The 22,057-nt window shown below is 37.3% G+C and overlaps 1 protein-coding gene across 2 annotated transcripts in view; it reads left to right on the forward strand.

Annotated features, from left to right (window-relative positions):
• The window catches only part of ATP7A (ATPase copper transporting alpha), a 138,574-nt gene that overhangs the window by 28,493 nt on the left and 88,024 nt on the right, over nucleotides 1-22,057 (forward strand). The window contains exon 3 of one of the 2 annotated variants that reach the window (XM_075999565.1): nucleotides 15,730-16,217. The exons of the other annotated variant lie outside the window; for it this stretch is intronic. The gene's annotated coding sequence lies outside the window, so the exon portion shown is untranslated. The remainder of the gene's footprint in view (nucleotides 1-15,729; nucleotides 16,218-22,057) is intronic. 2 annotated transcript variants of the gene reach the window in all.

Here is a 22,057-nt window from a genome sequence, read left to right on the forward strand (position 1 = left end):
TGTATCCACAAATAAACTACTACCTAAACAACAACTCATGAGAAAGACTGAGGGCAGAGGAGGAATACTTCTATTAATATTAAAATTTGTAATTAAATCATACAGACTTTTTGGCATGGTAAAATTTTGGAGACTATACCCTTAAGAAAATAATCCAAAGCAAGGTAAATGAGATTTGGATAAATATACTCTCAGTTGTGCTATTTTATGATAGTGAAATACTAGAAAGAATCCAAATTTTTTATAATAAAGAAGTGGGTAAACTCTGGTTATGAAATACTATATAAATTAATAAAAATGTCAAGCCTGTGGATTATGTACATAACTAAAAGTGAATCATCATTCAATCACATAACACGCATTTAAGCAATATACAAGCCACCTGAGAACAACAAAATCAAAGAATTTACAAACTTTTTCACTTAAGCATTGTTTGGGCCCAAGCGTTATCTCTAAAATGAGATTCTACTGAGGACAAGGGAAGTTAGGTAACTTATACAAATTCACAAAATCAGTAAGAGGACAGAATCAGACCCGGACAGAATGGCGTTATCTGCATCTTAACTTCAAGGTTCTCAAATTAAGGCACTCCACAGTCTCCTGGGACAGCATTTAATATGGACAATAATGAAACGGGACAGGTTATGGAGTAAAAGGCAAAGTCGGCAGGGATGGGTACTAGAGGCTCCAGACTTGATTGAAATTGGGATCCCAGGCCTCTGCCCCGAAATCGTCTCCCCACCCTTGGGGGCACTCTGGTGGAAAAGTTTGGAGGTATGGCCTACTTTGGGGCCTTTCTACTCTACAGCCCTGTTGCTCTGCTTCCTCTACCTTCATCTCAGTAATCCTCTTCCAACTTCCTGGCCATCCCATGGACCGGATCAGAGGCAAAGCAAACGCCAGCCGCTTTGAACCCAACCCTAGGCCTGGCCCTTGCCTCAGGCCCTGCTGGCCTCCTCCTCATCTCCTCCGTCAACCCTGGCTGGAAAGCGTTTGAATATTGGATTGCAGCATGGAGGTCCACAGTTTCAGTTAATCCTCTACATAAGTATCAATCATGTGTGACCTTAAGGACGTCTTGATTTGGGTTAGGTAGGAGAATGTAGGTTCACAGCAATAAGTGATTGAAAAGCAGGAAAGCATTTTTTGGGCATGTTGCTAAAGGTGTGGGTATTCCACTGCATTTTTCCATATTTCAGTCTGGATCTTTCTTAGCATCAATGACTTTAAAATGTCATCTACTGAGAGCTCAATCAATTCCATCTGTAGTTCTTTAGGTGCCTTGGTGATGTCAACTAGGTGAGGATAAAATGCTAATTTGAGTGTGATGTCATGATTCTCAAAATCAGTGAATCTTCCGTTGTATTCTCCAATTAACAGGTCTCTAATAGATGCACATTCTTCAAATGATTTGCATATATCATCCTACTTATCAATGATCTTTGCTAACTGGGGAAAATGTTCACCTGAAATTTCTTTTTGAAGAAAAAGTATTTTGAAAAAAGATAGCTTTTTTTTTTCAAATCCTTGGATTTTTTTATTGCTACATATCATATATAGACTTAGTTTTACCTTGCAAAGAAATATTCAAGTCGTTTTGAATTGACATATCACACAGAAACGCTGCATTCCTATAGAAATCTTTCAATGATTCACACTGCTGATTCTGCTCTTTATAAAATTTAACTCTCTGTTCCTGAAGAGATAAAATTTTGGCTAACACCTATTCCTGCAATAGCCAACCCACTTTAGAATGATATGGCAAATCCACATTGAATACTTCATCTCAACTTTAGCATGTTAGGAAACAGGATGGATGCTGTGTTGCATTTGCATGAATTATAGTTAACAAAACTTACAACTTGTTGCAAAGTGTCAGTAGCTTTAGCACAGAGATTTTGCTGATGCAAGATACAATCAAAAGAAATGAGAGCATCTGGATCTGTTAATACATTTTTTTTTTTTTTGAGACAGAGTCTCACTTTGTTGCCCAGGCTAGAGTGAGTGCCATGGCGTCAGCCTAGCTCACAGCAACCTCAAACTCCTGGGCTCAAGCAATCCTCCTGCCTCAGCCTCCCGAGTAGCTGGGACTACAGGCACGAGCCACCATGCCCGGCTGATTTTTATATTATATATATTAGTTGGCCAATTAATTTCTTTCTATTTTTATGGTAGAGACGGGGTCTCCCTCAGGCTGGTTTTGAACTCCTGACCTTGAGCAATCCGCCCGCCTCGGCCTCCCAGAGTGCTAGGATTACAGGCGTGAGCCACCACGCCCGGCCTGTTAATACATTTTTTAAATCTGTGTAATAAACCCTTCATATTTTCCTGTCATGGAAGGTACACTGTACATACACTCACTAAATTTACCAAATTCAAACTTCACAACATTCATCTTGAAAGTTGTCGAAAATATCTATTTGCTTTGTTTGCAAGAGTGCCCAAAGCAAATAACTCTTTGTAGCAAAGAAAATCTTCTGTTATGATCCGAATGAAGTATAAAACCCTTTTTGCTGGGGCTGGGCGTGGTGGCTCACGCCTGTAATCCTAGCACTCTGGGAGGGTGAGGCGGGCAGATTGCTCAAGGTCAGGGGTTCGAAACCAGCCTGAGCAAGAGCGAGACCCCCGTATCTACTATAAATGGAAAGAAATTAATTGGCCAACTAAAATATATATATAGAAAAAATTAGCCGGGCATGGTGGCACATGCCTGTAGTCCCAGCTACTTGGGAGGCTGAGGCAGGAGGATCACTTGAGCCCAGGAGTTTGAGGTTACTATGAGCTACACTGACGGCACGGCACTCGAGCCCAGACAACAGAGTGAGACTCTGTCTCAAAAAAAAAAAAGAAGATGATATTGTAATTCCCAATGCTCATTAACAAATCTGTTTTCTTTCTTTAGTATTCTCTTGGTCTTCTGTGACATGATAACCTGTTAAACAGACAGAATTAAGAAACATTGTCAGCTGGGCACAGTGGCTCACGCCTGTAATCCTAACACTCTGGGAGGCCGAGGCAGGAGGATTGCTTGAGGTCTGGAGTTCGAGACTAAAAAAAACTGTCAAGCCATGCAACTATTAACAAATTCCACTTCAAACAGAAACACAGTGCACTGTTGTCAGAAGCTGAAAACGAATTGGCATACTCAACCCACATAAACTCTTGCTAACCAGCCTCGTGCGGTAGTGGCGCCTGCCAGTCATGAAGGGAAAGTTAGAACTAAATCATAATTTAGCCCTTATGGTTTATTAATATTCTATTTTTTGTTTGCTTGGGTTTTTTTTGAGACAGAGTCTCACTTTGTTGCCCAGGCTAGAGTGAGTGCCGTGGCGTCAGCCTAGCTCACAGCAACCTCAAACTCCTGGGCTCAAGCGATCCTGCTGCCTCAGCCTCCCGAGTAGCTGGGACTACAGGCACACGCCTCCATGCCCGGTTAATTTTTTGTATATATATTAGTTGGCCAATTCATTTCTTTCTATTCAAAGTAGAGACGGGGTCTTGCTCTTGCTCAGGCTGGTTTCGAACTCCTGACCTGGAGCAATCCGCGCCCGCCTCGGCCTCCCAGAGTGTTAGGATTACAGACGTGAGCCTGTAATAAACCAGCCGGTTTATTAATATTCTAATTGTGCCAGTTAGTCTTGCAAGATTATTTTGTTGAAACTTATTTTGTTATTTTGTATTTTAAATACTTTCATTTTAAAAATAAAAATATAAAAGGCGAACAAAATTGTATTAATAAAAATAAAAAGATTTGTTCTGTAAAATTTGGATTCAGCGAAAAGGCTGCACTTAAGGACATACAAGAGCACATGTGGCCTTAAGGCTGCAGGTAACCCCACTCCCGCCATAGTGTCTTGGTTATCAAGGCAGTATGAACTCTAATGTTATTTAGTCCAAGGCATATTTATTGGTATTTCGTGTTGAACTGAGTCTAAAAAAGAATACTCTTTCAACTCCAAACTCCATTATCTTCTAATGTTAAAATCTCCATTTTTTTTTTTTTGAGACAGAGTCTCACTCTCTTGTCTGGGCTAGAGTGCTGTGGCATCATCATAGTTCACAACCTCAAACTGCTGGGCTCAAGCAATGCTCCTGCCTCAGCCTACCAAGTAACTGGGGTTGCTACAGGCATGTGCCACCATGCCCAGCTAAGTTTTCTGTTTTTTGCATAGATGGGGTATCCCTGTTTTGCTGAGGCTGGTCTCGGATTCCTGGGCTCAAGTGATCCTCCTGCCTCAGCCTCCCAGAGTGGTAGGATTACAGACAGACATGAGCTATAACACCCAGCCAAAATCTCCATTTCAGACAGAGTCTCGCTTTGTTGCCCAGGCTAGAGTGAGTGCCATGGCGTCAGCCTAGCTCACAGCAACCTCAAACTCCTGGGCTCAAGCAATCCTGCTGCCTCAGCCTCCCGAGTAGCTGGGACTACAGGCATGTGCCACCATGCCCGGCTAATTTTTTCTATATATATTAGTTGGCCAATTAATTTCTTTCTATTTAATGTAGAGACGGGGTCTTGCTCTTGCTCAGGCTGGTTTTTAATTCCTGACCTCAAGCAATCCTCCCTCCTCGGCCTCCCAGAGTGCTAGGATTACAGGCGTGAGCCACAGCGCCCGGCCATGCATAGGGTTTTAATGTAATTTATCTGTGTCTCATTCTTAAATTGAAAGGCTTTATATATTATTAGTTTTGGAGAAGAAAATTTAATTCAATTTGGTTATAGAAATGTTACAAATTCCTTTGTCCCAAATCCATCCCCAAAATCAGATTAGAACTTCCTGTATGTTTCCTTATTATCCTGAAGATTCTCAGTCAATTCAGGAACTGATTTGTTCCTTTTTCTCTGAGAATATTATTTTCTGATCACAGTTGGCTTTTCCTAGGCTATTAAGACTAATTGTGGTGAGATTTGTTGTTGCTGCTGCTTACTTTAAATTCTCCTTCTGTGATTGAAGAAAACTGTGTTTCAGTTTTTCTTTTTACTTCCTTATAAGTTTAAGATTAAAGAATTTTACAAATGTACAGCCTAAAGAATCACATTCTGCTCATTATTTTAGTGCCTAGCACTAAATGAATTCCTTCTCTGGTACATTTTCTACCAGGTCTCTCTTATTCTTGTTTTCTTAACTTCCTTTATTTTCTGTAATCTCTTCCTTCCCTGTCACTCTTAAGCTTTGCTTGTTCCTGCTTTTCTTTTTTTGCTTGTTCCTGTTTTTACATAGGAATTGTATATGACTTGCTTCCTCTTGTGTTTCAAAAAAAGTTATCTGCAAATGTCCAAAGCTCTAGAAGAAAATAAATGCATACAATTCAGGCAAAGAAAATGTTTGACCAATTTCAGGTTTTTCTTCATTATGTTTTCTGAATAATAAAGTAATACATGCAGAAAAATAGAAATAAAGCAATACATGCTTATTTTAATGAAATTATAGTAATACAGAGGTATATGAAGTAAAAACCAAAAGTCACCCCTCAAAGGGTAATCATTGTTAGTAGTTTGTATTCTTCTAGACCCTTTTTTTTTTTTTTTTTTTTTTTGAGACAGAGTCTCACTTTGTTGCCTAGGCTAGAGTGAGTGCCGTGGCGTCAGCCTAGCTCACAGCAACCTCAAACTCCTGGGCTTGAGTGATCCTTCTGCCTCAGCCTCCCGAGTAGCTGGGACTACAGGCATGTGCCACCATGCCCGGCTAATTTTTTTTATATATATATCAGTTGGCCAATTAATTTCTTTCTATTTATAGTAGAGACGGGGTCTCGCTCTTGCTCAGGCTGGTTTTGAACTCCTGACCTTGAGCAATCCGCCCGCCTCGGCCTCCCAAGAGCTAGGATTACAGGCGTGAGCCACAGCGCCTGGCCTCTAGACCCTTTTTTTATTCGTGGATATGCTTCCATGTCAGTATATTCGCAGTTAGCTCATTGTCTTTTAACTGCTGTGTACTATTCTGTAGTATGAATGCATCACAATTTATCTGTTTCCTTACTGGTAGACATTTAGAGAGTCTCCAAGTTTTAACTATTTGTTTTTTTGTTTTGTTTTGTTTTTTTTAGAGATAGGTCTCACTCTGTCACCCAGGCTGCAGTATGATAGTGTTATAGTGTGATCACAGCTCACTGTAGCCTCAAACTCCTGGGCTCAAGCAATCCTCCTGCCTCAGCCTCCCGAGTAGCTGGGACTGCAGGCATGTGCCACCATGCCTGGCTAATTTTTTTAAAAAAAATTTTTGTAGAGATGGGGTCTTGCTATGTTGCCTAGGTTAGTCTTAAACTTCTGGCCTCAAGAAATCTTCCTGGCCCGGTGCAGTGGCTCATGCCTGTAATTATAGCTCTCTGGGAGGCCGAGGGCGGGCGGATTGCTCAAGGTCAGGAGTTTGAAACCAGCCTGAGCAAGAGCGAGACCCTGTCACTACTATAAAAAGAAAGAAATTAATTGGCTAACTAGTACATATAGATAAAATTAGCCGGGCGTGGTGGTGCATGCCTGTAGTCCCAGCTACTCGGGAGGCTGAGGCAGGAGGATTGCTTGAGCCCAGGAATTTGAGGTTGCTGTGAGCTAGGTTGACGCCATGGCACTCACTCTAGCCTGGGCAACAAAGTGAGACTCTGTCTCAAAAAAAAAAAAAAGAAATCTTCCCACCTTGGCCTCCCAAAATGCTGGGATTACAGCCATGAGCCACCATGTCTGGCCAATTTTTGTAGGTTAGGTTCTTTTAAGTAAAGTTACTGGGTGAAGTTATGTATATGTCATATGTTAATAAGTATTACAACATTGCCCTTCAAGAAAGACCATACTGATTTACAGTTCATTAACAGTATGATAAAATATTTTTCTCTATCCTTGACCATCCTTAATAGATACATACCTCAGTCTTTTTTGTCTTTTGAGACAGAGTCTCACTTTGTTGCCCATGTGAGAGTGAGTGCCGTGGCGTCAGCCTAGCTCACAGCAACCTCAAACTCCTAGGCTCAAGCAATCCTTCTGCCTCAGCCTCCTGAGTAGCTGGGACTACAGGCATGTGCCACCGTGCCCAGCTCATTTTTTCTATATGTATTAGTTGGCCAATTACTTTCTTTCTATTTATAGTAGAGACAGGGTCTTGCTCTTGCTCAGGGTGGTCTCGAACTCCTGATGTCGAGCAATCTATCCGCCTCGGCCTCCCAGAGTGCTAGGATTACAGGCGTGAGCCATCGCGCATCAGTCTTTCAAGTTTTTGCCAACATGATAAGCAAAAAAAGTCATAGTTTTAGTTTGTATTTAATTTATATTTCCAAAATTTGAAATTTTTAACCAGTTTAGATGGACATCTTTTTTTTAAATTTTCATTTATTTCAGAATATTATGGGGCACAAACATTTTGGTTATATGAATTGCTTTTGTACAGTTTGAGTCAAAGTTAAAAGTGTGTCTATCACCAATATAGGGTGCATTATACCTGTTAGATGTGAAAATATCTTCATTTACAACTAAATTATATGTCAAATAAAAAGGTTTATAAATTAAAGAAAACACTATAAGCCTTCAGCAAGAAAAAATGTATGCGTTAGAAGACAGAAGTTTAATCTGGTAGAGTTCTGTATATGTTGGGATGATAGGCCAAGTGGCTCTTTTCTAGGCTGCTCTCTAACTTGTTTTCTGACTTCACAGGCTTATGTTTGTCAGTGAGAATGACTTAGATTTGTGGACAATTATTGTCATTCCTGATAGTATGCTAATTATTATTATTTTTTTTAACACTTGAGTAACTGTGTATATTTTTGGCTTTATAAACTTTCTTAACCTATATTTTATTTTTATTTTTTTCTTTTTTTTTTCTTTTTTTTTTTTTCATGATTAGGGTATCCTTAGATTAACCTATATTTTAGATTACTGACTTAGCTCACTACTATTTAACATCAGTCTGCCGGACAATTCTTTATTTTGTTTATAGGCCAGAATTAATTGTAAGCATATGTACTAATTTTTTTAATTTTAAAGAGATTTTTTATGAGCCAAATTTGAGGACCATGACCCAGAGCCACTCCCAAGAAGCCTTGAGCAAGTGGACTCCAGTATGTACTAAACTGACCAGAATCACACAATAAAATTGCAGAGCTAAATAATAGAAGTATAATTTGCCAAATTATCTTAGTAGGTCAACACAGAAATGATAAATTGTGAGTTACTAAGATATCTTCAGTGAAAACTTCAAAAAACTGGGCAGATTCTTTTCAGTGGTTTTAGTACAATTCTGCCTTTAAATAAGGGATTTTGTTTGCTGAGTTTTATTAAGATGTATATTAAGATTCTGTATTGTTATATACAATTTTTCTTTTTTTTAAACTGAAGTTAACCAACCTTATATAGAAGAGCTTCTTAAAAATGTTTGTAAATGTTACTTTTAAAGAAATACTGGCAGAAAAAATATTCTGTTGTGTCTCACGTATTTAGGTTATCATTCATGAAGCTGATTAAAAAGATGAAACTTTAAAAAATAAAAAAAACAAAAAAAACCCAGGTTTTTTTCAAAAGTATTAATATAGGGTTATTTTTTTATTTTTTTGAGGCAAAGTCTTGCTCTGTTACCCCGGCTGGAGTGCAGTGGTGTCATCATAGATCACTGCAACTTCAAACTCCTGGGTTCAAGTTATCCTCTTGCCCCAATCTCCCAAGTAGCTGGGACTACAGGTGCATGCCATGACGCCGGGCTAATTTCTTTACTTTTATTAGTGACGGTCTTTCTCTTGCTCAGGCTGTTCTTGAACTCCTGAGCTTGAGTGACCCTCCCACCTTGGCTTCCCAGAGTGCTAGGATTACAGGTGTGACCCACCGTGCCCAGCCACAAATATAAATTTAATTCTTTTACTGTCCTTCAAAACTTGTGACTTAAAATAAGTTTATAGGTATGGTAAGATGGTGGAGTTATAGCTTTTTAACCTCAAGATCTGTGATGGGTAGTCCCAACCCCTAAGATCATCCTTTATGTCCATATGCGGTAAAACTTTTTTTCCATTAGATTTTGCATTTCAACCAGAGATATGTTTGTCAGAAAAGATGAGGTAATCAAACCTGTACTTGCATGTTGTGAAAAAAAAATACTTTTGATTTATAAATCCCTTGAAGACTTGGGCTGTTTCTTCCCACATCCTCTTGTTCAATACTTATTTACAGTTAGAAGTCAATAAATGCTGAATGAATCAGCTTTATTATGAAGGAATAAATATTAGTTATTGAAATTTTTCAGCAGTGTGTCACGAGTCTTAAATGCTTATTTTTCAGTTAGATTATCACCCTCCCACACACACACACAGAGAAAAATGATTACATGATTGGAGAAGGCAATTCACAAGAAAACTCAGTTTGTTAAGACACATAAGAAAAGATTGTCAATCTCATTAGTAATTTAAGAAATACGTAAAGATTGAGATATTTTTACTTCCCATATTGTTAAAGATTAAAAAGTATACTTGGATATCAGCGTCAGCAAACTAAGTTTAGTAAAAGAAAAAAAAAAGAGTACTTGAGTATACGGGTATCTGTGTCCCTGCTTTCAGGTTTTTTAGGTATATACCTAGAAGTGGATTTGCTGGATCATATAGTAATTCTATGTTTAACATTACCACCAACGGTGCACAAAGCTTCCAATTTCTCTGCTTCCTTGCCAATACCTGCTAATTTTTATTTAAAAAAATTATATTCTCACAGATGTCTCCTTGTGGTTTTGATTTGAATTTCCCAGAAGGCTAGTTATGTTGAGCATCTTTTTATGTACTTTACTGGCCATTTGTATATCTTCTTTGGAAAAAAACCTATTCAAGTCTTTTGCTTATTTTTGAATTGGCTTTGTTTTGTTTTGTTTTGCTTGAGCTGTTTATATATTCTGGATATTAACCTCTGATCAGATAAATGTTTTACAAGTTTTTCACCTATTTTGTGGGTTGTGTCTTTACTCTCTTGATAGTGTGCTTTGATGCACAAAAGTTGTTAATTTTGATGTAGTTCAGTTTATCTGTTTTTCTCTTATTACCTGTGCCTTTGGTGTCATCCAAGAAATCATTCCCAAATCTAATGTTATGAAGCTTTTGCCATATTGTTTTCTTCTAAGTTTTATAGTTTTTCTCTTAAGTTTAGGTCTTTGATCCATTTTGAGTTACTGTTTGTATTTAGTGTAAGGTAAAGGGCCAACTTCGTTATTTTGCATGTGGGTATCCAGTTTTTCTAGCACCATTTGTTGAAAAGACTGTCCTTTTCCCATTGAGTGGTCTTGGCATCCTTGTCAAAAATCATTTATTTGACCATATATATGAGGGTTTATTGCTGGGCTCTCTATTCTCTTCTATTTAGGTCTTTGATTACTGTAGCTTTGTAATATGCTTTGAAACCAGAAAGTGTGAATCCTCCAAGTGTGATTCCCACCAACAGTGTATAAGCATTCCATTTCACTGCATCCCTGCCAACATCTATTATTTTTTTGTTTTTAATAGTGGCCATTCTGACAGAGATAAGGAGGTATCTCATTGTGGTTTTAATTTGTACTTACTGATGATTAGTTATGGTGAGCATTTTTTCATATGTTTGTTGTGGGCCTAGAGTTTTCTTTGTGGGAAATTTTTTTTCCTATAATTTTAATTTCTTTAATAGATTAGGTCTTAGGACTTTTAGATTATCTATTTTTTCTTGAATGAGCTTGTGTCTTTTATTGAATTAGTTCATTTCATCTAAATGTTGAGTTTATTGACATATAATTGCTTATATTGCTCCGTTATTATCCTTCTAATACCTGTAGCATCTGTATTGATGTTACCTCTTTTATTTCTTCCCGCCAGAGGATTTTGGTTAATACTTCTCTTATTTCTGATCATGGTAATTTGTACTTTCTCTCTTCTTCCCTTATAAGTTTAGATAGAACTTTATCAATTTTATTGATCTTCTCTAGCCAGCTTTTGCATCTATATAGTTTCTCTCTTGTTTTTTTTTTTTTTTTTTGCTTTCTATTATATTTTACTGACTTTTGTTTTGATTTTTATTGTTTCCTTCTGCTTACTTGGCTTTAATTGCTCTTATTTTTTCTAGTTTTTAAAGGTAGAATCTGAGATTATTGATTTGAGACCTTTCTTCTTTTCTCATTTAAGCATTTAGTACTATAAATTTTCCCCTTACTACTGCTTTAGTGGCATACTAGAAATTCTGCTGTGTTAAGTTTTCATTTTAATTCCATTCAAGATACTTTCAAATTTCCTTTTTTATTTCCTCTTTCACACATGGGTTATATAGAAGTGTGTAGGTTCCAGAGATTTAGAGATTTATCTAGAGATCTTTCTGGTGTTTTTAAAATTTCTAATTTAATTCCATTGTGGTCAGAGAGCATACTTTGTTTGATTTGAATCCTTTTGAATTTAGTGAGATTAATTTTATGGCCCAGAATGTGATCTGTCTTGAATAATGTTCCGTCTGCATTTGAGAAGAAAGTGCATTTTGCTGTTAGGTAGTCTATGAATGTCAATCAAGTGAAATTAGTTGATAGTTTTTTCTTTTTTTTGAGACATAGTCTCACTTTGCCCAGGCTAGAGTGAGTGCCGTGGCGTCAACCTAGCTCACAGCAACCTCAAACTCCTGGGCTCAAGCGATCCTCCTGCCTCAGCCTCCCGAGTAGCTGGGACTACAGGCATGAGCCACCATGCCCGGCTAATTTTTTCTATATATATTAGTTGGCCAATTAATTTCTTTCTATTTAATGTAGAGACGGGGTCTTGCTCTTGCTCAGGCTGGTCTCAAACTCCTGACCTGGAGCAATCTGCCCGCCTCCCAGAGTGCTAGGATTACAGGCGTGAGCCACCGCACCCGGCCTTAGTTGATAGTTTTGATCAAGTCTACTATTTCCTTACTAGAGATATTGCTGCTACATCAATTGTTGAGAGAAGGGTATTGAAATGCCCTCCTATTCTTATTTCTTCTTGCAGTTCTTTTACATTTTGATTCATGAATTTTGAAGCTCTGTTATTAGCTGTATATGTATTTAGGATTGTTATGTCCTTTTTATTAATTGCCCCCTTTATCATTATGAAAATGCTGGTCTTTATCCCTGTATATTCTTTCCTCTGAAATCTACTTAGGTATTAGTATAGCCATTGAGCTTTCTTTTGAATAGGGTTAGCAGGGTATGTAAATTTGTCTCATTGATTGTGACGATAATTTGTATCATTGGCTTAAAAGTGTTTTCTTTTTACTATAAAGTTAATTATTGAGTATTTTATATTTATTTTTTGGTAATTAGTAAGTATTTTGTGGGGTGGTCCTTTGAGATTATGTAAATATCCTCTTTCTCATCAAACTTTTTTCTACTGGTTTTAACATGGATTAATAATAATTTTTCCCTCTATCAGTTATTCCTGTGATGCTTGCCAAATGGTGATTTTCTGATTTAATTATTGTTTCTTCATTTATTAATTGACATTCTTCTGTGAGGTAGAATTTTCCTTTCTGAAGTGTTTGTAAATATGTTGCATTAAAATATGTGATAGCACTAACACAAAATGTATGAGGGGTATGATGCACAGAATAATGCCCCCCCCAAAGATGTCCATGTTTTATTCTCTGGAACCTGCAAATACCTTACATGGCAAAAGGAACATTGAAGATGTGATTGATTTAAGTATCTTGAGATGGAGGCATTATCCTGTATTGTTTGCGTGAGCCTAATATAATCACAAAGGACTTTATAAGTAAATAAGACAGCTGCAGGAGAGTCAGGGAAAGAGATGCAAGGTCAGAGTGATGTGATTGGGAGCTGGAGGCCACAGTCCATGGAATGCCAGCAGCTTCTAGAAGCTGGAATAATCAAGGGGATGGATTCTTCCCTTATTTTTTTTTTTACTTTTCCCTTGACTGCAAGATGAAATCCTTTAGTCTCTGTTATTCCCTGAAAATTGGAGGGTAGCTCTAAAGGCTTGATTAAATAGAGGTTAAAGATTTTTTGGTGAGAATACTTCATGGGTGATGCATAGGAGGCACATGTTGCCTTGTTGTCCTATTATTAGTGATACTAATATCGGTCACTGAGTTAAGGTAGATTTTTGTCCCCTTTACCTCACTTCACCTATTGATACCCATTTTGGACTGCTAACCTCCAGAATTATAATGTATTTGTGGTAATTTGTTACAGCAGCAATACAAGGAGGTATTAAATAGAGCTACCATGTTTTAAAGTTTTTACATTGTCCAGGCAGAGGTGAAAGTTTTAATTTAAGGTAAACTGTAGAAAATCAAGGAGGCATTTTGTAATCTCTAAGGTACTAAAAGAATAAAATTTTAAAAAGTATAACTAGCAAGCTATTACATGACTAAAAGGGAATAAAGAAAAATATTAGTACTTGATTAATCCAAAAGAAGGCAAGAGGCCAGACGAGGTAGCTCACGCCTGTAATCCTAGCACTCTGGGAGGCCGAGGCGGGCGGATTGCTCCAGGTCAGGAGTTCAAAACCAGCCTGAGCAAGACCCCGTCTCTACTATAAATAGAAATTAATTGGCCAACTAATATATATAGAAAAAATTAGCCGGGCATGGTGGCGCATGCCTGTAGTCCCAGCTACTCGGGAGGCTGAGGCAGGAGGATCGCTTGAGCCCAGGAGTTTGAGGTTACTGTGAGCTAGGCTGACGCCACGGCACTCACTCTAGCCTGGGCAACAAGTGAGACTCTGTCTCAAAAAAAAAAATATATATATATATAAAAATAATAAATATATTATGGAAATGCTATACAAAAGATAACTGATGTGTCCATACTATTGTCAGACAAAGTAAACTTTAAGTCAAGAAGTATTGGCAGGGAGGAGAATACTTCATAATGATAAAAAAGTTAATCCAAAAGATAGATAGACATGATTCCTAAATTTTTGTACACCTAATAGCATAGCCTAAAAATATATGAAACAAAAATTGGCAGAACTGAAAGAGGAAATAGCTCCACAGTCATAGTTGCAGATTTTAGTACACCTTTTTGAGTAACTCATAGAACAATATTCCCGCAAAGAAAACTTGAGGTCCAAATGGCTTCCCTGATGCATTCTTCCATTTAGTAAAGAAATAGCAGGAAACTTTTCTAGAGAACTGAGAAATAGTGAACATTTCATAGTTCTTTTTATGGAGTTAGTGTAATCTTTATACCTAAATCTGACAAGGAAAATCTCTTTCAATAAATGATAACATCAGTGCAGTGTCCACATGGGAAAAGAAAATGAGCATTGCCTACTACCTCATACCGTCCACAAAAAGCAGTTGCAGATGGATCACAGACCTAAATTGGAAAAGGTTAAATAATAATTATTCGAGAACAGCATTCTGTATTCTATATTCAATAGAAATATAATGTGAGCCACATATGTAATTTAAATTTTTCTCACAGCCACAATAAAAAAGTAAAAAGAAATGTGAAATTAATTTTAACATTGTTTTATTTAACCCAGTATATCAAAGTTGTCATTTTAGTTTCTAATCAGTATAAAATTATTAATGAGATAGTTTACATTTCTTTTTCCTACTAAGTCTTTTAATTCCAGTGTGTGTTTTTCACTTGTAGCACATCTCATTTTGAACAAGGCACATTTCAAGTGCTCAATTCCCACATGTGGCTAGTCGTTACTATATTGGGCAGCATAGATACAGAACATTTCCATTGCAGAAAGTTCTATTAGTACTGCTCTTGTCCCACCTTCTGGATGTTTGTGATTGTTTCCTTATATTGTCATTTAACTTCATCCTTTATTCTGTGTTATTTCCTGTAAATTGAAAGTTAGCTCTAAAGGCTTAATTAGATACAGGTTAAAGATTTTTGGTACAAATACTTCATAGGTGGTACATAGGAGGTACATAATGCCTACTAAGGAAATAGATCAAATAATACAGTGGTTGTCTCACTATTAGTGATACTAACATTGATCACTGAGTTAAAGGTGGATTTTGCTCCCTTGCTTTTCATCTTGCAGTCAAGAGAAAAGTAAATAGTATCAGGTAAAGGTCTCAGGATGTTGGTAGTTTCCCACCATATCTGGTCTTCTGACTAAGAAAGAATTATTTTCCCCCTTTCAACTATCTCATCTCACAGGAGAATTCAGAGGTTGTCTATTCATCCATTTAATTGACCATCTACCCAACAGCAAAATATTTATTGAAAAACTACTTTGGTGCTTGCACATGCACTCTCTTTCTCTCTCTTCCGACTTTTCCTCCCTCCTCCTCTCCTTCTCTCCCTCCCTTCCCTTTGTTGTTGGTTATTAATTTACAGTACTGAAAGGACAATATTGTATCTACCCCTTTAGTATATTCTTACTACTTTTAGGAGAAAGTCTAGGGATAAATATTTAGATCAGAATGCTAATTTTCTAAAGAACTGGTGTAAAGGAAATTCACAATTCCTTTCTTATATCCACTCTAAAAATAAACACATGATGAGCCAAGAGCACCTACTAATGACCAGTTGTTACATCTTTTTATCCTGATCCCTTTTTATTGATTTCCAATAACTTGGAACTCATTCCAAGTTATTGTACTATCCTATTAAGCTAATTATTCATGAAATAGAATTCAAAGCAATAGTATTTTACATTTAAAGTATATATTATTACCATATCTTGCCAGAAAATTAGAATACAGGGGAAATTGTCAAGAAAAATTATAAGAATACATTACAAATGAAATAAAATGACAAGGAAGTGACTGATAATGAAGGGTTATATCTTTCCATTTGTTTGATATTTTAGTTTTGATTCTCCAATTCTTCATGGAAATTTTGAGATGTATGTAAAAATAACCCAGTAGGATGGCTATTACTAAAAAACCCCAGAAAATATCAAGTGTTGATGAGGATGTGGAGAAACTGGAACACTTGTGCATTGCTGGTGAAATGTAAAATGGTCTAGTCATGGTGGAAAACAGCATGGTGGTTCCTAAAAGTTCCAGCAATTCCATTTCTGGGTATATGCCCAGAAGAATTCAAAGAAGAGACTTGAATAGATACTTGTAAGATCAATGTTCATTGCAGCATTATTCACATTTGCCCAAAAGTGGAAGTAGCCCAGATATCTATCAGCAGATGAGTGGATAAATACATACAATGGAATATTATTCAGCCTTAAAAGGAATGAAATTCTGACATATGACACTACATGAATGAACCTTGAAGACATTCTGCTAAATGAAATAAGCCAGCCACAAAAGGAGAAATATTGTAAGAATCTACTTACATGAGGTATGTTGAATAGTGAAAGTCACAGAGATAGAAAGTAGAACAGTGGTTATCAGGAGCTGGGGAAATGGAAACTTTTTGTTTAATGTGTGCAGAGTTTGGGATGATGAAAAAGTTCTGGAGATGGGAGGTGGTGATGTTTGTACAACAATGTAAATGTACTTAATGCCACTAAACTGTACACTTAAAAATGGTTAAAGTGGGCTGGGCATGGTCGTTCATGCCTGTAATCCTAGCACTCTGGGAGGCTGAAGCAGGAGGATTGCTTGAGCTCAGAAGTTCGAGACCAGCCTGAGCAAGAGCAAGACCCTGTCTTTACTAAACATAGAAAAATTAGCCGGGCATCTTGACATGCACCTGTCATCCCAGTTACTTGGGAGGCTGAGGCAGGAAGATCACTCAAGCCCAGGAGTTTGAGGTTACAGTGAGCTACGATATGCCACTGCACTATACCAGGGGTGAAAGAACGAGACTCTGTCTTAAAAAAAAAAAAAAGGTTAAAATGGTGCATTTTACATTATGTATATTTTACCACAACTTAAAAAACTTTTAGGCCAGGCGCGGTGGCTTATGCCTGTAATCCTAGCACTCTGGAAGGCCGAGGCGGGCGAGGATTGCTCCAGGTCAGGAGTTCAAAACCAGCCTGAGCAAGAGCGAGACCCCGTCTCTACTATAAATAGAAAGAAATTAATTGGCCAACTAATATATATAGAAAAAATTAGCCGGGCATGGTGCTGCATGCCTGTAGTCCCAGCTACTTGGTAGGCTGAGGCAGCAGGATTGCTTGATCCAGGAGTTTGAGGTTGCTGTGAGCTAGGCTGATACCACGGCACTCACTCTAGCCTGGGCAACAATAGGATATGATCGTTTTGCTATACCCCATAAATGTTTTTAGAGAAAGAACAAATGTTATATAAAATGGTGTGTGAGGGAAATCATCTGTGACTTCCACTGAGTGTTCTGAATGGTAACAACTTAAATAGCAGCAAAACATGTTGAACATATCCACTTTTAATAGAATATTGCAGTTCATGGCTTTATAGAACAAACATTGGGGGGAAATTCAGTGTTGGGAAAAAGAACAAAATGGAAGTCAGGTATTTTTTTTTCCCTCTTTGTTCTGTGGTATACTGCAGAGTTTGCCAGTTGAAGAAAGAAGTCATAAAATTATGTATATATAGCCTAGTCATTTAGTAAAAACCTAAAACAAATGTTCATTCTTTCTCCAATATCTGTAGGGCCAAGGCCTTTTCTCTGCCTATTGGTCTTTTGGAATTCCTCCTTTTCTTCCTTGTATGAACCATACCCATGTTGCTTTGCTCCAGATTTCCATTTTCTAGTTTGGTTTTGTTAAAATAGAGAACAAACTTAAAAGAGCAGAATTCTTGTAAATTTTTATGATTACCCTCTAATCTCTTAAGGTTGCTTCACGTGCAGCTATTTTAGCAGTAACTTTACTGCTCACCTTTATTGAGCATTCCTAAAGCATTCAACTTTGTTTTCATAGAAAGCACAACTCTCTTTTATGCTCTTATTCCATCAGTTTACATAATATTTAATTAAATCACATGATTATGAGAAGTTCAGTGGTCATAAACAGCTTGGGAGCAAACACAGCTGAATCTCAGTATGACAATAATTCTATGGTGGGCCGGGTGCTGTGGCTCACGCCTGTAATCCTAGCACTCTGGGAGGCCGAGGTGGGTGGATTGTTTGAGCTCAGGAGTTGGAGACCAGCCTGAGCAAGAGTGAGACCCCATCTCTATTAAAAATAGAAAGAAATTAATTGGCCAACTAACAATATATAGAAAAAAATTAGCCAGGCATGGTGGCGCATGCCTGTAGTCCCAGCTACTCAGGAGGCTGAGGCAGGAGGATTGCTTGAGCTCAGGAGTTTGAGGTTGATGTGAGCTAGGCTGAACGCCATGGCACTCTAGCTGGGGCAACAGAGTGAGACTCTGTCTCAAAAAAAATAAAAATAAAAATAAAATAATTCTGGTGGGAAGAAGGAATGTGCATCTAAGTACCAGGCAGAAGTAGTAAGCATTCTGTGGGCATCTGAATATTTTAGTGATAGAAAGGAGACCAAAGAATCTTGCCTTTCTTTGCTGTCATGACATAACGGTGAAGCATTTCTACATTGTATTGTTATGTGTGATGAAAAATGGATTCTTTTTGATATTCACAAGTGTTCAGCACAATGGTTGGATAAAGATGAAGTGCCAAAACACAGTCCCGAACCGAATATTCATCAAAAAAAAAAGCTAATGGTGTCTGTTTTGTGGTTCAGTGCTGGTGTTATCCACCACACCTTCATGAAACCTAGTCAATTGATTATAGCAGATGTCTACTGCAACCAATTGGATGAAATGATGAGGATGCTTGCTCAACTGAGATTGGTCAATAGAGACAGGCCAGTCCTCTTGCAAGACAACACTCAACTACACATGGCACAAACAATGTTGCTCAAACTACAGAAGCTGGACATGGAAACTCCCTGTCACCCACCGTATTCTCTAGACCTTCTACCAACTGACTACCACTTCTTCCAGGCTTTGGACCACTTCTTGCAAGGAAAAATATTCAATAATCAACAAGCTGTGGAAAATGCTTTTCACTATCGTTGCCACTAGCTCTTCAATCTTCATTGCTGCTGGCATAAACAAAGTACTGTTTTTTTCTTTTTTTTTTTTTTTTTTTTTTTTTTTTTTGAGACAGAGTCTCACTTTTGTTGTCCAGGCTAGAGTGAGTGCCCTGGCGTCAGCCTAGCTCACAGCAACCTCAAACTCCTGGGCTCAAGCGATCCTTCTGCCTCAGCCTCCCGAGTAGCTGGGACTACAGGCATGTGCCACCATGCCCGGCTAATTTTTTTTTTTTTATATATATATCAGTTGGCCAATTAATTTCTTTCTGTTTATAGTAGAGACGGGGTCTCGCTCTTGCTCAGGCTGGTTTTGAACTCCTGACCTTGAGCAATCCGCCCGCCTCGGCCTCCCAAGAGCTAGGATTACAGGCGTGAGCCACAGCGCCCGGCCCAAACTACTGTTAAGATGGCAAAACTGTGTGAATAGTTTAGGTGCATATGTTGATTAATCTTGCTGCTTCTTGTTTAAGATATAATAAATTATACTTTTGATTTGAAATCGGACCTTTCATATTTAATGACCTAATAAGTATGTAGTGGTATTTCATCATTGTTTTAATTTGCATTTTCCTGATGACATATGCTATTGGGCATCTTTTCATGTGCGTATTTTGGTGTATCTTCTTTGGTGAGGTGTCTGTTAAGGTTGTTGGCCCATTTTTAAATCAGGTTGTTTATTTTCTTAGTATAAGACTTTTTAATAATTCAAACCTTTAATGATATTTTAATGTCCAGTAGGGTAATTAGCATCATTATCCTTTTAGCAATGGCTTTTATAAAATTAATGACAGACTTCAAATGTTTGGTCAAGCTAAGTTGTCATTTCCAGCTTCAGCAAACCTTTATCAATTTTTATGGTATACTTAATCTTAACAAGTTATGGCAAATATAAAATAAATGTTTTTTCAGCTTATTCTTTATAAATGGTAAGATATTTTATTTTTTGTTTATTTTTTTGTTGTTGTTTTCATAGGCATTTAATGTTTTTGCATTAGTGGTTTTCAGCAGTATTTTGTTTTAAAACTAAATTTGTAGGATGGATTTTTCCCTATGAAGAAAGCCATAATGTTACAGGCAGCACTTGATTTACCTACAGATTATATCTGACAAGGTTGAATCATGTGATTGTTTTGATGGGGGGAAAAGGCATTCCGACTTACAAACAGTCTTCTTAGATTCTAAGATAAACTACTGTACCAAGACCGATATTTAACCTATAACATGGTTGAAAAGTAGCTGACTTTTTTGTAATGTCAAATAGTTGAATTCTACTTCCTTTTATCTTCCTGGGATAATTATAGCTGCCTGTCTGAGGCAAGAAAAATTTCATATACATTAAAAACATGTTTTTTTCCTTCAGTCTACTACTGACATGGCAATAGTTGCTCAACCCCTGGTGGAAAGGCACATATTAATATAATAGATACTTGGGGAATATTTCTCACTTTCTGAGAAACCTGTCCCCACCTATGTTCATTGCAAGGTATCAGTATTTTTCAAGCATTCTCTCCACACCACCCCCATCTTTGGCTGGTTTTACTTCATGCCTTTTACAGATATTGTCCTATTATTAGGTTAATCCTTTTGAGGTTATTGTTAGCTCTGGACTCCAGCCTGCATTGGCTGTATGAGTTTGAGCCTTAGCTTACTTAATTTTTAAAGGAAGCTACCACCCTATTTATGTAGCAGGATTGTCGTGAGATTCATGTATATGATAGGTTTTGTCAACGATCCAGTGCTATAGGAATCTGAAGTACCTGTATTGTTGTCATAGGACAACTTATTTGTAGAGATGCTGTGACTTGCTCAGGAATCACAAAAATGGCCAGTAAAACACATTGCATGATTAAAATTTGAATGTTCTGTTCTTTTTGACCTTACTGATGTGTCTTAAGGATTGCCACCTAATATTTTAGGAATGATCAAATGAAAAGAACTATTATGTTTTAAAATATACACCTGCCTACTCCAGCTGTTTCATCTGGAATCTTAGTCCTCTGTTTATATAATGGCAGTTGTCTGATGAAAGAAATTAGAGACTCAGTATTTTGAAAGCAGCTTAAGTAATAAGATTAATTTTCATTTTAAAGGCTTACACAATTTAAAAGAAAGAGATGCATTATATAAAATAATAGACAAGCTAATGCTTTCTTTCCCCTTTTGTTTTCATCTTAGAGGTGGTAGTGATTTTAAATAACAAGCAAATGGATAAGAAAAATTAAATTGATCTGGAAATTTTATATAAATACTCTGAAGGCAACTAGTTCAATGTTGTTTGCATAGCCAGATCATCAATATATTTAATAAAACAGGCATTTTTTATAGCCCTTGTATCATAGAAATGGTTGATTCGGGCTGTTTATGTGTTTGAGTTTATCATTGGTCTCACTTACTGAATTATACAGTTTCGATAACTTTTCTCTTAATTTCTCCATACTTCCTATATTTTATCTTTATTTCCTCTTAAAATGAGTTGGCTCTTTAAAAAATCATTACAGTGAAGTCATTTAGACAAAAAGTATAGGGAACCTGTAACATACCTTGTATCCACTATCCAGCCTGAGAAGTTAAACATCACATATATAGTTGCAATTCCCCTTTTTGCTCCTCCCCCCAAAATTTCTGAATTTGGAGTTTACCATTCCTATGCGCATATTTATATTTTGAGTGACACAACTACATGTGTACATACAAAAACAATATATGACATTATTTTTTGTTTTTAAACATTTGTATCCTTTTTTTTGAGGTTTGAATCTCTGTTGTTTATCTACAATAAGAACTAGGAACAGTTACTTAACATCTTTCAGTCATGAGTTTCTCAATTTAAAATATACCAGTGATACCTACATTATTGGGTTCTTGTAAGGATTTCTTCTTCTTTTTTTTTTTTTTTTTTTTTTTTGAGACAGAGTCTCACTTTGTTGCCCAGGCTAGAGTGAGTGCCGTGGCGTCAGCCTAGCTCACAGCAACCTCAAACTCCTGGGCTCAAGTGATCCTCCTGCCTCAGCCTCCCGAGTAGCTGGGACTACAGGCATGCGCCACTATGCCTGGCTAATTTTTTCTATATATATTAGTTGGCCAATTAATTTCTTTCTAGAGACAGGGTGTCGCTGTTGCTCAGGCTGGTTTCGAACTCCTGACCTCGAGCAGTCCACCTGCCTCGGCCTCCCAGAGCGCTAGGATTACAGGCGTGAGC

This window comes from Microcebus murinus, chromosome X (genome assembly GCF_040939455.1).
Source record: "Microcebus murinus isolate Inina chromosome X, M.murinus_Inina_mat1.0, whole genome shotgun sequence".
Classification (NCBI taxonomy): domain Eukaryota; kingdom Metazoa; phylum Chordata; class Mammalia; order Primates; family Cheirogaleidae; genus Microcebus; species Microcebus murinus.